Source organism: Manis javanica, chromosome 7 (genome assembly GCF_040802235.1).
Source record: "Manis javanica isolate MJ-LG chromosome 7, MJ_LKY, whole genome shotgun sequence".
Taxonomy (NCBI): domain Eukaryota; kingdom Metazoa; phylum Chordata; class Mammalia; order Pholidota; family Manidae; genus Manis; species Manis javanica.
The window spans coordinates 107609370-107627994 of record NC_133162.1 but is presented as its reverse complement, the minus strand read 5'-3'; the positions used below and the strand labels follow the sequence as shown (position 1 = coordinate 107627994).

At 37.4% G+C, this 18625-nt stretch overlaps 1 long non-coding RNA gene across 3 annotated transcripts in view; it reads left to right on the top strand.

Moving 5' to 3' along the window:
• LOC140850477 (uncharacterized) overlaps positions 1–18625 on the top strand; it is a 73868-nt gene that overhangs the window by 25856 nt on the left and 29387 nt on the right. For all 3 annotated transcript variants that reach the window (XR_012133373.1, XR_012133372.1, XR_012133374.1), the window contains exons 2-3: positions 144–239; positions 5660–5957. This is a non-coding gene — a long non-coding RNA (uncharacterized lncRNA). The remainder of the gene's footprint in view (positions 1–143; positions 240–5659; positions 5958–18625) is intronic.

Here is an 18625-nt window from a genome sequence, read left to right as displayed (position 1 = left end):
CTTGAAGTATTCAAGCATGTATGGCATTCAAAATGTATGGCAAAATAGGACTTCTGTGTCATAGCATATATGTTGAAAAAAATAGTCCACTGAAATGTTTAGGGCTCTCAGAACTAACACTAAGGTTTTCTTATATTTTAAAGACTGAGCAAGTCAATGATTTATTAACCAAAACTACAACTACAGCCTTCCCCTGCCATCTGACTCACTGGAGATACATCTTCTAGTCTGAATGCCGTGTAAGTACTCTGAAATGAGTCTTTATTTGTTGTCTTTCTTAGCTACACATAGCAAATAGCACTGCTGTTATTTTATTGTGTTGAGCCCTTAAATTACTCGCAAGCAATTTAGTTGGGCAGGGGACCTCATTTTCCAGCCAGCAACTTGTCAACTGACCAATTGTTTACTGTATATGGACCACCACACCTATTTTCCTGCTTTACTGTATTTTATATTCAAATATATTACAAATATGAGTGAACACTTAAGAAGTCTGTGTGATAAAAATGTCTTTCATTTTATGTAAAATAAGGCTGTATCAACAGGGTATAAACCTTTGGATGTACTGTCAAAACAATCTAGGTGTTGGACATAAGCCATACATCCATTAAGTGTTTGCCCTCTTCTCCCATAAGGTGCTTGGTATCCTTCAAATAAATTTTAAAATTTATGATCGTTGGAGTGATTTATTCTGGCCTAAAACAGAGATGAATGGAAAGCTAAGCCATCTATATCCATACTCTTGACTAACAGCTACTTTTTTTTTTAACCAAATTCAAGTGGGCATAAAATAACAAATTCCATTTCAAGAATAATGGACAGACTTTACCTTTTGTATGGATTGAATATATGTGCTCAACCTCTGGAATCCATCTATTTAATCCCTTACTTTCAATGTGATGGTATTAAGATGTGGGGCTTTGGGGAGGTAACTAGTTTTAGATGAAGTCACAAGATTTAGAGCCACCATGATGGTATTAGCATCCTTACAAGAAAAAGAAGAATGGTCAGAACTCCCTCCATCTCTGTCCCAAGATATAAGGACATAGACGAAGGCAGCAGCCATCTGAAAACCAGGAACGGGGTCCGCAGCAACAGCCAATTCTGCTGGCACCTTGATCTCAGACTTCCCACCCTCCAGACCTGTGAAAGGTAAACGTGATTAAAGCCACCCAGCCAATGGTATTTTTGTTACAGAAGCCTGAGCTGATTAAGACACCCCTCCTGTCTTAAACAATGAAAAAATAAGACAGAATAGGCAAAGGAATGGTTTTCAGACAACAGAGTGCATAACCCTGATACCGAGAAAAGGATGCAGACAAGATGAACCCTGTGATGGTCCCGGGCTGCTGACCGGAGAGAATTTTCAGGCCACGATGTAGGGAGGGGAGCCATAAATGGAGCCTGGTGGTCTTCCTGACTTGAGGAAAAAACATCTGGATTTCAGGGAGACCAAGCATACCAGATTTGTGTGGCAAAATACTGGAGACAAAATAGCTCCACAAAGATCTTTAGAGTGGTTTCCTTGAGTCTGTAGCTCAGTACTGATCAGTGCACATGAACAAACTCCCCAAACCTAGCAAAGAACAGCCAGAAAGAAGCAGAGCAAAATACTTAGAGTTCCCATGGGGCCTGGGACAGTTGCTGTTTCCATCAGCCAAAGTGGAAATATCTCCTAATATATGTGTACCAAATAGAGTCTTCAAAAGGACATTGCCTTAGAAGCAGGGTATACTAGCCCCCAAATAAAGGCTGTTCTGTCCCCAAGTAATAAATTTTAAAAGCTAGCTTCAAAAGAATAAAACAAATGACAAGTGGTTTATCTGTATCCCAGAACAAAGCTCCAAAATATTTAAAGGAATACAAAAACACAGCAGAAACCCAAGCCGGCACCCACTAACATACGGCACACAATGTCTGGCCTACTGTGCTGCATAGACCCTAACTCAGTGGGGAAGGAAGAAACATAGTTTCTTGGCTGAAAGAAGAGAATGACATGTGAGCTGCCCTTTCATCACATTTTATATGATGAGGAGGATACAGTGGGGGAAGTCTGGACAAAGCTACCTGCCTTTACCATCTGTGGGCACCAGTGTGCAGCATCTATTATTTTAGTCTTGATTTGACATTGAAGAACACTCATATTTACACCTTTGTTACTCTCTCTGAATGATCTATGGAGAGAAAAAATATATGTCCCTGTTTGGATTTCAATGAAAGGCAAGGACACAATGTACCCCATACATAACATTTATGTATCAACACAATATATTGAAAGACATCTTTCCTTTAAATACAATTTTTCCGAATTGGTAAATTGCTAATAAATAACATTTCTTGTTCTATTCTCTTATTTTAAAAAAATAATAAAATACAAACAATTCACAGTGTTACAGCATTCAGTCTAAAGCATCCAAGCTATTTCGCATGCTGTGAAAGAACTAGCGGATGATTTGGAGCCAGACACATCCAGTTGGTACTACTATTTATTAGTCCTATGACCTGGACAATTTATTTAAACTCCTTGAGCCCCTATATATACCTTTATAAAGTGGAGATTGTGACACTTCATAGGGTTATTATACAGATTAAATGAGGCCGTGGAAACAAATCAACTCTCTCACTCAGCTCTTGGCACTAAATAGGTGATCAACAAATGTTAGTCCTCCTAAGTCCCTTACTATTTAATTCTTGCCTAAATGTTTTATTTAATATTTTAACTCAGCAATAAGCAAATATGTAGCTTTACTTAATATTCGGAAAAATTAATTTGGTTGCATTCTGATCAAGATGGCTGAGACACATGCATGCCCAAATGTCATTGGAATGAAAGTATGAAAGTACAAAATTGATTAACTCTTTGATAACACCCAAAATGAGAAGAACGCCTCAGCAAATCAGGTATTTTCACAAAGTAATGGGGCCACACTGACATATATGCCAGAATACAGGAAAAATCCCAGAGGAGGAGACATTAAACATAAGAGCTGTGCTTCCTGGCAGAACCCTGGGAGGACTTCAGGCTCAGAATCAATAGGCAGGGAAAGCAGGAGGGTTGTAGGGTAATAATCTGAATAATTTCTTTTGAAACTGTCTATATAAGAGTAAAGACAGTGGACCTCTTCAACTAAAATACACATATATATATCAAGAAATCAGAAAGCAGTACACTTTGCCTTCATAACTGAAAGTGGGAAATAATTTTCCAATAATTTTGAACAATCTAGCTACATAAAGTTAGAATGCCTAATAAGGGTATGGTGCCTAAGAGTGAAGCAGTTTTTCAGCAGAGGGGAAGGGCAGTTTGTCTACCTACTGCCTACCTATTCTTTCTAAATAGAAACTTGAAAGCCAGCTTGTCCTGACTGGAAACCCAAGACATGTAGGCATAGAGTTAGCCCTTCAGTTTCAAGCTTTTGTTGTTTGGGGTTTGGTTGTTTAAAGAGCTATAATCAGATTCAGAAGAAGCCTAGATCAACTACCCAGTTATCTGTGGTCATTCACCTCACTGAATGAATACTCCTGTATGACCAAGAAGCAAAGACAACTAGGCGTTCGAGGAAAACAAATGGCTTGATCTAGGAGTACCAAAATGCAGCGCGGACCAACCAATCAAGAGGAAAATAGATATAATTCAATGAGGATGAAACAACTTTTTTAAAATTCCAGTTTCTATTTTTAAAGAGAATTGAGAAGATATTTACCTTTATTATAAAAGGTAGGGAAAGGAACAGAGAGAGAACACAGAAAGTACTTTAATAAAAACATAATTGACACTATTAAAAAATTAAAAAATTAAAGTAAGGAAATCACACAGAGTCTGTAGCCAGTAGGCTGTTATCTTATGACTTAGATAACTTATTTCGACTTCAATTTATTTAATTTCCAATTAAATTGAGAGTTAAAACTATGGGAGAGAAATTAAAGATACAATGTTAGAAGATCTATAATAAGAATCCAATACTACGATTTAAAAGCTGGAAGATTTCAGTTCAGAATACAAAGTTAATTAAGAAGGAGGAAGGAAGAAATTTAATTATAGAGGAAAACTACTTAAACGAAGAGACAAGAAAAGTTAATGAAACTGGGGAAAGAAGTGTCCCATTGAAGTATGCAGGCAACAAGGTTGAAACCTCGACACATCCTTATGAAAGTTCAGAACACCAAAGATAAAGGGAAGATCTTAATTTTTTTTCTGAGAGAATAAAATAAAAGATCTCAGTAGTAAATAAACAAAAGCTGTTATCAAACCTTTTATCAAAAACACTAGATGCTAGAATAGTAATTCAAAATTACGGGGGAAATTCCCAGCCATAAATACTGAACCAGTATCAGTCAGAATAGACTACATATGCTGAGGTAACAAATGGCTCCACATGTGTAAATTACTTGCCCATTGTGGGTTTGCTTTGCCTCTGCTCCATCTTTTCCCCAGGATTGAGGCCTCTTTCTGGGTTATGGCTCTTCTGGGGATAGAAGGAAAGAGTGTGCCATAAGAATGACTGAAAGACGAAAGTGGTCTTATTCATCAGATACTATGACTTAAAAGCTGGAAGATTTCACATATATCATAAAAAAAGCATGGTTTCTTTCATCAAGAGAATAGAGATGTGATTAGAAACCAGCATGCAAAGAGCTGTATGAGAAGGCCATGCTTGGAATATAAAGCAAAGCAAAATGTGGCATGCTTTAAACAACAGATAGAAAAGTTTACGAGAATAATTTTGACTGATGCTTGGAACATTCTCTTGTCATCAGCATATTCTGCATCGTGTCAAATATTAATGCTTTTTAGGGATTCAAACACACTACTTGGTTCTAAACAGAATTATATTTGGATAATCAAAATATTAAAACTAATTATAGCTATTTGGATTTTGGGAATCTCAAGTTATTGATATATGTGAATTAATTATGGTTTTATATTATAAAGTAAATTTCTTAAGTCTTGATGCTCCTATAATGGTACAAGAGAAAGAGGGCAATGCATAGAGTAGGTTAATATGGGGGTATGAATTCCTTTCTCTTTTTCAGGTTTAGCATTAATGGAACAAAAACACGGCCCAGATATTTTACTTAGATTTAAGGAAATATGTAGCAGAACTAAAATAATAATATGACTCTCAAAACTCAGATTTAAGGTTACAACCTTGGTGGTTGATAGAATAAGTGAACTGGATTTTTAGTTTTAAATAACCGAAGAAAACTATCCTAAGTTGATAAATTAAGCAATGGACTCATGTCTATATTATTAAAATATTGTTAACCACTGGAAATCTAAAAATGTGAGTAGTTAAAAGTGGTTACCTGTAAGGTAACTGGAAATGTCAATGGTATAATAGCTTTTTCATTCATTGTATATATTGTGTGCATACATTGTTTTAATAATGAAATGTAGATCAAATTAGAGCAACTATCACAGAATTTAGACAGTTTTAAAGTAGAAACTGCCTATAAGCTATCATATAGTAACATTTACTTGGTAAAGTTGTTTGATGAGTAAATGAGATAATGAATTCAGGAATGATTAGTACATGGGAGATATATATCCACAAAATTCTGTTATATATAGTTTATTCACAATTAATGTGTCATCCTATTTTTTTTCTTTAGAGCCTGGTTCTATTCTTTTATTACAGTCACATTTATCTCCTCCCAGGCCCTAGAAGAAAGTCCTACTGCTTTTGACAAGCACGTCTTTGTTCTATTCTTCTGAAACAGTTAGAGAGTTGATATGCTATTTAACTAGTATATCCATATCAAGTTATCAAATATCAAATATTCCTTTCATTCAACAATGTGATAAGTTTTAGAGAGCCCATTATGTGCCAGGCATCATTGTAGTGGCTGGCGATGGCGCTCATTCATGCAGATACCGCCAAGGATATGCTGCTTCTGAGGAGCTTTCGGACATCTAGGAGAAGATAACTTCAAGCTATTTTGCTTCTGGGACCAAGGTAAGGGACGATATTTTAACTCAAACAAGAGGTTTCCTAGTCCAGCCAAGTAGGGTCTGAGAGGTGTCCCAGAGTAAGAGAAGTTTGAGTTGCTTTTGTATGGCTAGAAATTGGTTGTCTAAATAGGGTAAAGAATTGGGTATGGCTTTCTAGGTAGAGGGATTGGCAAGTGCAAGTCATGGAGGTGTCAAACCAGAAAGGGTTTGGGAATAGCATTAAATGGTCTGCATGCTCCTCCAGAAGCTCCATGTAAAGGAATGGATGAGGATTACCCCAGTGATGGAAATAGTGTAGTCATGAGAGATGATTTCAGAGCTGCTTGAAATAGTAACTGGATTATATGGTACTGAGTAATCACTTCCTACTCAGCCTTTCTATGCCACATGTTGAGGGTCTCTACTGAGGTGTTCTTCCACTTATCAAAAATGTCAACATTTCACTTTTCCTCAGTAAGACTCTATATTCCAGGAGGCAGAGACTGTGCTTCATTTGCATCTTCCATAAATGTTAGCATTGTTCTCAGTATACAGTGGTACTAAATATGTATTTGTTACATTAAACTGTTTGGGGACATATTTATTAAATACAATCTGATAGATCTAGTCTGCTTCTTGAAATGCCAGCTAAATGGATAAACACAGTCATTATAGCCATCTGTATTTCTTTCTTTCACATGGATTTTGGCACATCTAATTTCAGTATTTCTCTTTTTTTGGTTGCTGAAATTGAATGAGAAATAGGAATGAAATGCTACACTATACTCTCAATTTCCTTTTCCGTTCAAGACAGTCTCTAAGTTTAAAATGGAAGTTTTCATCAGAATATGCTTAAATATTCAAGAATACGATCACCATAAAATGAATGTTAAAAAATAGCTTTTTGTTCTCATGTCAGTCCAGACTGCCAAAGTATTGTGGCATTTTGAGCAAAGTCTAGATCCTCATTTTCAAAGAAGGGCTTGATTTGTCTTCTAAATTCTGGGCTATGTATCAGCCAGACACCTCATTAAAGCCTAGGTTTATTAAAATAGAGGGAATAGCAACTCCTAGCATTGCCTGTATAATGTGCACTATCTGTAACAAGCTCAGCAAATAAAACTCGAATGGTTGTAGAGTAAGGAAACACTAATTAATGAGACGGACTGCAATGAAAGAAGAGAAATTAGAAAATACAACCTGAATAATATAAGGCTAGAATATTTTGTGTACAATCATAAGGGAACTCCACAAAAATACCATACTAGTTCCAATTAATAGAAAGCATTCAGTTGCCTATGGGAGAACAGATAGCAAATGATCTGATCACCTTTACTTTTGATTTAATTATCTCCTTCTACACTCTGGTAAGTGAAACCATTGGTTATTTTTATTATATAATACAATCTTCCTCTATGTCCCCCTCTCGCTATCTATGTGTTACAGTGTGTCTGGCACATAAGTGCTCATGAAATGGTTGTTTGTTTCAACAGAATTGAACTTCTGGTACCATCACCATTTCATGAGACAAAAGTCAGGAGAGCCAAGTCTGAGTAAATCCTTTTTTTTTTAAGGTTTTAAACATTAACCTCCCTGCTGCTGACCTTACCCTTTTTGGGGCTTCTTTGCATCCATATCTGTTACGTTGACCAAGTGCAACCTCATGTTCATATTGGTTCCTAGGTCAAATTATAGTGTGCCCCTGGCTGCAAGCCTTTTAATTCTCAATTTTCTTCGGAGAAATAACCCAGCTAGTCATTCATTGCAGTTACAAATTTATGGTCACCAACCTTAACCAGATTGTCACTTCTACTGTGTTTTGCTACTCAACTCTGTCCCATTTTCTTTAATCCTCTAACACCTCCCTCTGTAGGACTCACAGAAGAAAATCTTATCTATTTCTTTGAGTAAACAAATGCAGAAGCAAATTATGTGAACCTCTTATAATGAAAACTTCAAATCTCTGTGCCCGTAAACCCATTTGTTCTGCCTTGCCTCCTGTCAGAATGAAAGCGAAGTCCCTCTTCCAGTCTAAGACTAATCTTGGTATTCTGATGCCTCCTTAGGACACATATTCTTTGTACCTCCAACCTCTCTTTCTCTGTCAACTCCCCATACCAGGTTTGCAGTATGCTCCAGGCCTCCCTGTTTACAAGAAACAGGCAAACACACTTACTGCACTTTGACTTCTGCCACTACACTCTGTGCTCCCCTACAAAATCAGCTCTTCTTGGGAGTTTTCTGCATGTTCTTCAGTTCTCTAACCCTTGTTTATGCCTTAACCCATGGCAAACTAGCTTCCCCTGCCCTAAGCAGAGACAACTTAGTGAAGTCACCAGTAAGTTCCTTGTCACATAACTTAATCAGACTTTTCAGTTCTCTCTACCTTTAATCCTCATAAGTAGCATTTTACTCTTTGACACAGTGCGGAGAAGAGTTACCTCAGGAGGTCTGACTGCTTCTCCTTAGAAATGCCTCTTACCAGGTGGCCCTTGGGGGCATATGGAAGCTTGGATTTGGGGAGGGTTCCTACCATTCCCAGAACTGATAGGAAGAGCTCCTTATACCTAGCCTGCCTGTGCAAACAATAAGGTTTTGTGCTGTGTTAACACCTGCCTTCCTTCAGGGAGTCTGGAATTTGGGGAAATCGGTGTGTCCTGTGTGACTGCCCCAGGAGAGGACACATGGAAGCTTGTTCCTAGTTTCATGACCTTCATGCATGTGCCTTTTCCTTTGCTAATTTTGCTTTGTATCCTTTCCCTGTGATAAATCATAGCATGAGTACAATTGTGCGGAATGCTGTCAGACCTCTGAGAATATTTATGAAGCTTGGATGGTCTGAGGCCCTGCAACACAGACACCCACTCCTTTGAGAAAGTCTCTCCACCTCTGGCCACACATTTGCCTTGTTTCCTTCCTGCCTTTCTGTCTCTTTCTCAATTTATATTTTGGATATGTTTTTCTCTCCCCATCTATTCAATGTTAATGTACCATGGGCTTTCTTTCTTTGGGATACTACCTTCCCTGTAGCATCACCAGTGACCGTCTTTATGCCTATGATCCTCAAATTTCTATCTTCTGTCCAAGTCTCCTCTGAGTTCCAGATTTTTATGTCCAATTGTTTAACATCTCCACTTGTTGGCTCACATAATTGTCAAATATAACAATTCCAGCACTGTGCTCTTGCTTACCTCCTCCAAATTCTTCCTACCTAAGGCTTTCCCACCTCAGTAGAGGCACCACCTCCCCCATCCAGGCTACCCACAAGTTCTGATGTTTCTACCTCTAAACATTTCTTGAGTTCATCTACTTTTCCCTAATAGCCCAGCATTATTTGCTGCAAGGCACTGTCATGATCCTAACATACTGTGTCTTTCCATTTGTTCTTGATCTATAATCTTGTTATGGACTGAATTGTTCCCCCCTACACACAAATCCATATACTGAAGTCTTAACTCCCAATGTGACTATTTGGAGATGGGGCATTTCAGGAGGAAATTAAGGTGAAATGAGGTCATGAGGGTGGGTCCTTAATCCAAGAAGATTAGTGTCCTTGTAAGAAGGGGGAGAGAAACCAGATCTCAATCTCTCTCCCTGCATATGCACAAGCAAAGGTCATGTGAGGACCAGAGGGAAGGCAGCCATCTGTAAGCCAGGCAGAAAGGTCTCACCACAACCCAGCTCTTCTGACACCTTGATCATGGGCTTCAAGCGCCCCGAACTGTGGAGAACATAGATGTCTTTTGTTTAAGCCCTTCAGTCTGTGGTATCTTGTTATGACAGTCCAAGCTGACTACTGCAGATCTCTTCTCCAAACAGCAATTAGTATAAACCATAAAAACCTCAAGCATGAAGATAATATAATGGGTCATGCTGCTTTCTGACTAAAATTTCAGTGGTTTATTGACATTCAAAAAGTCCTTGCTGTTGCCTACAGAACCATGTATGGTAGACCTTGAGCTTTACATTGAATCCCTCTGCCCTTCCTCTTACACCCCAACCACTGGGGCAATCTTTCATTTCCTCAGTTGTCACAAAATATTTCTCTCCTGTGGCATTTACAGTATATACTGTTCCTTTGTGCAGATTCTTCATTCACTTTTCATGTGGCTGCTTTCTTATCCTTCTTTTATCAGTATAAATCACACTTCCTGGGAGAAATCTCTCATACCGTCTTATCTAGGTGGGCCAACTGCTCTTATCCTCTATCACCATAAGAAGGTTGTTTCCTTTGCTGTATTAGTAATAAGCTGTGTCACATATTTGTTTCTTTACTTGTTTATTGCCCATTCCTCCACCTTCTGTGTATGTTTCACAAAGACATGAACTACGTCTCTTCTTTAATATAAAGCAAATTCCTACTGCAGTGCCTGCCACATAATAGACAATCAATAAATGTTTGTTAAACAAGCATGTATGTATCTGTGGATGGATGGTGGGTAGTTGTCTTAAAGAAATTTCAAACACCAATTTAAATTCCTTAAAATAACTCATAAGACTCTACCATCTGGCTCCTGTGCCTAAATAAGAAAACCTTGGAGTTGGAATTTGATTTTCCTAATTAAGAGAATTATAAAGACATTAACTGACTCAGTATTTTTTGAGTAATTACTTATGCTGGTCACTTTGCTAGCACCATCTGTCTCCAATTTCCGCTCTCCCCATCACATGCAAACCATAAAGGACACATAGCATTTCCATCAAAGGTCATGCTCCCTTTCTCTTGTCTTATCCTTCGCACATAGTGTTCATGCTACCAAAACACTCTCTACAGCCACTTTCACTTGGCTAATACTATTTGTCCTATAGTCTTGGCTTGAACATCAATTTTGAAAGGAAGGCCTTCTGTGCCCATCAGTTAGTCAGGCCTCCTGCTATAACTGCCCCTAGCTCCCCGAACATCTCCATCATAACTCTCTCCTCTCATGTCATTATGACTTGTCTTAACTGTCTACCTTCCCATTAGATCAGCAGCTCCATGACATCATGGACCATGGTGATCTTGTGCACTACTGTGTCTCTAGGAGCTACCACAGAGACTAGCATAGAATGCCTGAAGGATGAGATTGGTGTTCTCTAAATCAGCAAGGTCAGATTCCAACTCTAGGACTTTTTGGCTCAGCCATTTGCCAACTGGTGGTTGTGAATATAAAGACACTATTTGCCAAACTAATTTCAGAGCTAACAGGTTTTCCAGTTGTGACTTTAAAAAATGTGTCACAATGAGACAGAAACACTCTGTACCAAGGTACTTGACTTTCTACCCTTCATTCAATCTCTCTGTAAGCCTATGGTTCTACTTCAGAGACAGTCATTCACCAGCAGCAAAGAGATTTTATGAACACTTAAATGAGTACAAAATAGAATAATCCCCATTAAGTTAAGTGTCTTTAATTTCTTGGTTCCTTAAATAGGATTTAAATAAATACCATGCTTTCTTGAAAAAGCAGGCTTCTTCAGGCCTTGAAGTTTTATATATTTGCAGGGTTAAATAAGACTGGTTGCTACCCCATCCAAGAACTAACATTTGACTAGTAAATGAAGGTTTCCCTGAGGCTGGCTGATGGAAAGCAATATTTAAAAGCATAAGCTCAAGAGGCAGAGACCTTTGTTATGGGTACTTGTGGACTAGGACAACCTGTAAGACATTAGTTGAATCACTGGATGTACTGGGTGAGTTGACCAAATGTATATATTAGACTATTTCCTGACCTGTGATATATCTTTTTTTCTTTTTTTTTTCAAGTTGAAGTTTACTTTTATTACTGTTTATTTTTTAATTTATTTATTTTTATTTTTTTGAAGAACATTATGTTTACTACGCTCTCCCCTACCCCGAGTACCCCCCCACAAACCCCATTATAGTCACTGTCCATCAGCATAGCAAGATGCTGTAGAATCACTACTTGTCTTCTCTGTGTTGCAAAGCCCTCCCCTTTCCCCCACCCCCCACATTATACATGCTAATCATAATACCTCCTTTCTTCTTCCCAGCCCTTATCCCTCCTTACCCTCCCATTCTCCCCAGTCTCTTTCCCTTTGGTAACTGTTAGTCCATTCTTGGGTTCTGTGATTCTGCTGCTGTTTTTTTCCTTCAGTTTTTCTTTTGTTTTTTATACTCCACAGATGAGTGAAATCATTTGGTATTTGTCTTTCTCCGCTTAACTTATTTCACTGAGAATAATACCCTCTAGCTCCATCCATGTTGTTGCAAATGGTAGGATTTGTTTTCTTCTTATGGCTGAATAATATTCCATTGTGTATATGTACCACAACTTCTTTATCCATTCATCTACCGATGGACATTTAGGTTGCTTCCATTTCTTGGCTATCATAAATAGTGCTTCAATAAACATAGGGGTGCATCTGTCTTTTTCAAACTGGAGTGCTGCATCCTTAGGGTAAATTCCTAGAAGTGGAATTCCTGGGTCAAATGGTAAGTCTATTTTAGTCTATTTTGAGCATTTTGAGGAAAATCCATACTGCTTTCCACAATGGTTGAACTAATTTACATTCCCACCAGCAGTGTAGGAGGGTTCCTCTGTCTCCACAACCTCACCAACATTTGTCATTGTTTGTCTTTTGGATGGTGGCCATCCTTACTGGTGTGAGGTGATATCTCATTGTGGTTTTAATTTGCAATTCTCTGATAACTAGTGATGTGGAGCATCTTTTCATGTGTCTGTTGGCCATCTGAATTTCTTCTTTGGTGAACTGTCTGTCCAGCTCCTCTGCCCATTTTTTAATTGGATTATTTGCTTTTTGTTTGTTGAGGTGCGTGAGCTCTTTGTGTATTTTGGATGTCAAGCCTTTATCGGATCTGTCATTTATGAATATATTCTCCCATACTGTAGGGTACCTTTTTGTTCTATTGATGGTGTCTTTTGCTGTACAGAAGCTTTTCAGCTTGATATAGTCCCACTTGTTCATTTTTGCTATTGTTTTCCTTGCCTGGGGAGATATATTCATGAAGAAGTCGCTAATGTTTCCATCCAAGAGATTTTTGCCTATGCTTTTTTCTAAGAGTCTTATGGTTTCATGACTTACATTCAGGTCTTTGATCCATTTTGAATTTACTTTTGTGTATGGGGTTAGACAGTGATCCAGTTTCATTCTCTTACATGTAGCTGTCCAGTTCTGTCAACACCATCTGTTGAAGAGACTGTCATTTCCCCATTGTATGTCCATGGCTCCTGTATTGAATATTAATTGACCATATATGTTTGGGTTAATGTTTGGAGTCTCTAATCTGTTCCACTGGTCTGTGACTCTGTTCTTGTGCCAGTACCAAATTGTCTTGATTACTATGGCTTTTTAGTAGAGCTTTAAGTTGGGGAGCGAGATTCCCACCACTTTATTCTTCTTTCTCAGGATTGCTTTGGCTATTTGGAGTCTTTGGTGTTTCCATATGAATTTTTGAACTATTTTTTCCAGTTCGTTGAAGAATGTTGTTGGTAATTTGATAGGAATTGCATCAAATCTGTATATTGCTTTGGGCAGGATGACCATTTTGATTATATTAATTCTTCCTAGCCAAGAGCATGGGATGAGTTTCCATTTGGTAGTGACCTCTTTAACTTCTCTTAAGAGTGTCTTATAGTTTTCAGGGTACAGGTCTTTCACTTCTTTGGTTGGGTTTATTCCTAGGTATTTTATTCTTTTTGATGCTATTGTGAATGGAATTGTTTTCCTGATTTCTCTTTCTATTGGCTCATTGTTAGTGTATAGGAAAGGCACAGATTTCTGTGTGTTAATTTTGTATCCTGCAACTTTGCTGTATTCCAATATCAGTTCTAGTAGTTTTGGAGTGGAGTCTTTAGGGTTTTTTTATGTACAATATCATGTCATCAGCAAATAATGACAGTTTAACTTCTTCTTTACCAATCTGGATTCCTTGTATTTCTTTGTTTTGTCTAATTGCCATGGCTAGGACCTCCAATACTATGTTAAATAACAGTGGGGAGAGTGGGCATCCCTGTCTTGTTCCCGATCTCAGAGGAAAAGCTTTCAGCTTCTCGCTGTTCAGTATGATGTTGGCTGTGGGTTTATCATATATGGCCTTATTATGTTGAAGAACTTGCCTTCTATACCCATTTTGCTGAGAGTTTTTATCATGAATGGATGTTGAATTTTTTTTGAATGCTTTTTCAGCATCTATGGAGATGATCATGTGGTTTTTGTCTTTCTTTTTGTTGATGTGGTGGATGATGTTGATCCTGTGATATATTTTCATGTGATACTGACACACATCGCTCATGTTCCATCCAAGCTTTACATTCCTCTCATTCCTCTACTCCTTTTTTCTTCACCTGTCTCACATGCTCATAAGGGTCAGCTTGTATGGCATGGTACCTTGACTATACTCTTGCAATTCTGCTTTCTTCATCTCCTAGCTAGAGTCATTCTTCTAATTCCTGTTTTTAAGCCTCATAAACACTTGTGTGGCTGAGTCATTTTTTTTGTTCTGACTGGAAGGATGATTTGTTTATATTCAAATAGGTCAAATGTTGCAAGGGAGAATAACATAGTACAAAGCAGCATTAGAAATTGACAAAATGGGGAGCATTTTTTAGCTTAGGAAGCTAGAAGTGATACATGGACTTGAGGAAGATCTGTAATAACCAAGCCCTCACCTCATAGACTAACACCAGGATTCAAATCCTATTTCTGTTTTGTTTTGTTTTTACATCCAAACTTTTAAGATATATTTAAGTGTATAGAAGATACTTTCCAAAAGTTCCAGATTCAAACTACCAGTTTACTAGTCTTAGTGGAAAGATGACTTCATTCTTTCAGTGTCTGCATATCAAAAAGAATTTAAAAGCTAAATGTCAACAAACATAAGTAATGTCTACTCTACTCTTGTACCAATCACTTATTCAGTGAGAAGGGATTTAACAGTTGGCCAGACTTTAGGCATGTGCCTATTCCTATAATCTGAAGAAAATAGATTAAAGAGGGATGGAGAGAGAGAGTGAGGAAGGGAGGGAGTGAGGGAGACCAACAGTGGGTCCACTTGCTGGAGGCACTGGCGAGCACCATTGTTTATGTTCTTCAACTTGATAGTATTGAAGGGAGCAGGGTGCAGACATTCTAGCTGGTCTTCTGGGACTGCCCCACTGAGCCCCAGGCCCTTAGCCCAACCAGTTCCAGGTATCCACACCATGCTCCAGGTACCCCTAGCCTGTGCTAAATATAGCCATTTCACCAGGACTGTCCTGATATGATATGCACTGGGACACCTTGGACCAATGCCCACTCCACGTCCAGCTGTATAAGGGTGGCCCCAGTGAGGAGCACCCTGGAATACCTCCAGGCCATGCCCACTCCAACTTCAGTCATCCTTTAAGGGCACTCACCATCTGCACGGAGCACCCTAGCCCATGCCACTCCAGCTCCAGCTATAGCAGCAGGGTGGCCCTGGTGGTGCATATCCTGGGACCCCTCTCCACCCAGACCCGTGCCATCTCCATCCCCAGCTAGGCAGCCAAAGTCACGAGGTACATGCAGTCTACACAAGGGAAGTTTTTACACCAGGCCACCCTTTCAAGACTGATAGAGGTAGCTGTTCCACCTAATTAATAGAAACAAACACAGAAAATCAAGAAGTCAAACAAAATGAGGAGGCAAATGAATATTTTCCAAATAAAAGAGCAAGATAAAACACTGGAAAAAAACCCTAATGAAAAGGAGAATAACTAATTTACCTGATAAAGAGTTCAAAGTAATGGTCATAAAGATGCTCACTGAACTTCGGAGGGTGGAGGAACAGAATGAGGGTTCAACAGAGAGTTAGAAATATAAGAAAGAACCACTCAGAGCTGAAAAATACGATAACCGAGATAAAAATATACTAGAGGGAATCAACAGTAGAGTAGATGACACAGAAAAATGGATCAACAATGTTAAAGATAGAATAGTGGAGATCACCCAATCAGAATAGAAAAAGAAAAAAAGCATTTTAAAAAATGAGAATAGTTAAAGAAGCCTGTAGGACAACAAGCATACTAACATTCATATTATAGGGATCCCCAAAAAGAAATGAGAGAGAAAGGGGCAGAAAACTTGAAGAAGTAATGGCTGAAAACTTCTCAGACCTGGAGAGGAAACAGACATCCAAGTCCAGGAAGTACAGAATCCCAAACAAGATGAACCCCAAGAGATCCACAGCAAGATAATATAATTAAATGACAAAAAATAAAGAAAAATAGAAAATCTTAAAGTCAGAGAAAACCAAGGAAATCCAATATGACTATCAGCTGATTTTTTTCAAGAAGAAACATAGCAAGAAAGAAGGGAGTAGCAGGATATATTTAAACAGCTTAAAAGGAAAACATTTACAACTAAAAATAATTATCTGGCAAGATTATCATTCAGAACTAAAGGGGAGATTAAGAGTCTTTCAGATAAGCAAAAACTATAGGAGTTCATCTAAATTGGCCTTACCAGAAATGCTAAAGGATCTTCTTTAAGTAGAAAACAAAGGCCATAACTACAAACAAGAAAATATATGAAAGAAAAGAAATCTCACTGGTAAAGGCATATACCATATAAAATATATACTGAAGGCAGTAAATAAGTCACTTAACTTCATATAAAGGTTAAAAGACAAAAAATAGTACAATCAACTCTAACTACAATAAGCAGAGTTAAGTGATACATAAAATTAAAAGATGCAAAATAATATGTCCAACACATATAATATGGTGGGTGGAGTAAAAATATAGTGCTCTTACACTGCACTTGAGCTTAAGTGACTACTAGCTTCAAAAAGACTGCTATATATATATATATATGTCAAAGTATATGAACCTCATGGTAAACACCAACCAAGACCTATAATAGAAACACAAAAAATAAAGAGAAAGGAATCCAAACATAACACACACACATCTATCAAACCATAGGGAAGATAACAAGAGAAGAAGAAAGGAACAGAAAACCACACACTAAATAGAAAAACTAACAAAATGACCATGAGAACATACTACCAATGATTACTTTAAATTTAAGTGGATTAAATCCTCCAATCAAACACATAGGCAGGCTGAATGGATAATAAGAAGAACTATCTATATGCTACCTGTAAGAGAGTCACTTGAGATCTAAAGGCATACACACAGACTCAAAGTGAAGAGATGGGAAAAGATATTCCATGCAAATGGAAACAAAAAATCTAGTTTAGCTATATTCATCAGACAATATAGTCTAAAAAGTAAAAAAAAAAAAAAAGATAAAGAAGAGCATTACATAATGATAAAGGGGTCAGTCCAAAAAGAGGACATAACATTCATAAATATTTATGACCAACATAGGAGCACCTAAATATATAAATCCAATACCAACAGACATAGAAGGAGAAACTGACTGTAAAACTATACTAGTAGGAGACTTTAACACCCCACTTATATCAATGGATGATTGCATCCACACAAAAAATTAATAAGGAAACAATAGCCTCAAATGACATATTACATCAGATGGACTCACAGATACATACAAAATATTTCATTGCAAAACTATAGAATACACATTCTTTTTAGGTGCACAAAAGACATTCTCCAGGATCAATTACATGTAAGGCCATAAAACATGTCTCAATTACTTTAATAAGATTGAAAACATATCAAGTATCTTTTCCAACCACATTGGTATAAAACTAGAAATCTAGAAGAAACACAAACACTAAGGAATATATTACTAAATATATAGTATTTAGTAATACTAGACAGTATTACTAAACAACCAAAGAGTCAGTGAAGAAATCAGACAAGACATTCAAAAACTGCCTTGAGACAAATGAACATGGAAACACAATCCAAAATCTGTGGGACACAGCAAAAGCTGTTCCAAGAGGGAAGTTCATATCAATATAGGTCTACCTCAAGAAACAATCTAACTGTATGCCTAAAGGAACTAGGAAATTAAGAATAAACAAAGCACAGTGCTAGCTGAAGGAAGGAAATAATAAAGATCAGAGCAGAAATAAATGAAACAGAGATGAAGAAAAAAACAGAAAAGATCAATGAAACTAAAAGTTCATTCTTTGAAAAGATAAAACTGGTAAACTTCTGGAAAAAAATAAAGAAAAATGAGAGGGCCCAAATAAATGAGAGCAAAAATGAAAGAGGAGAAGTTTCTGGCCACAGAAATACAAAGGATCATAGAGATTAACTATGAATAGTTATATGTCAAAAAATTGGAAAACCTAGAAGAAATGAATAAATTCCTAGATGACATGATTCTACATGTATTAAACCCTAAGGACTCTACCAAAAGACTATTAGAAATAATAAATGAATACAGTAAAGTTGCAGGATACAAATTCAATATACAGAAATCTGTTAAATGTCCATATGCAAACAATGTACTAGCAGAAATAAAATTAAGAAAACAATATCATTTCCAATTGCATTAAAGAGAATAAAATACCTAGGAAATAATGAAATTGATGAAAGAAACTGAAGACACAAATAAATGGAAAGATAATCCATACTCATGGATTGGGAGAATTAATATGTCCATACTACCCAAAGCAATATACAGATTCAGTTCAATCCCTATCAAAATTCCAGTGGCATTTTTACAGAACTAGAATTAAGAATCCTAAAATATGGAATCATAAAAGACCCCTGAATAGCCAAGCAGTCTTGAGAAAGAAGAACAAAGTTGGAGTTACTATGCTCCCTGATT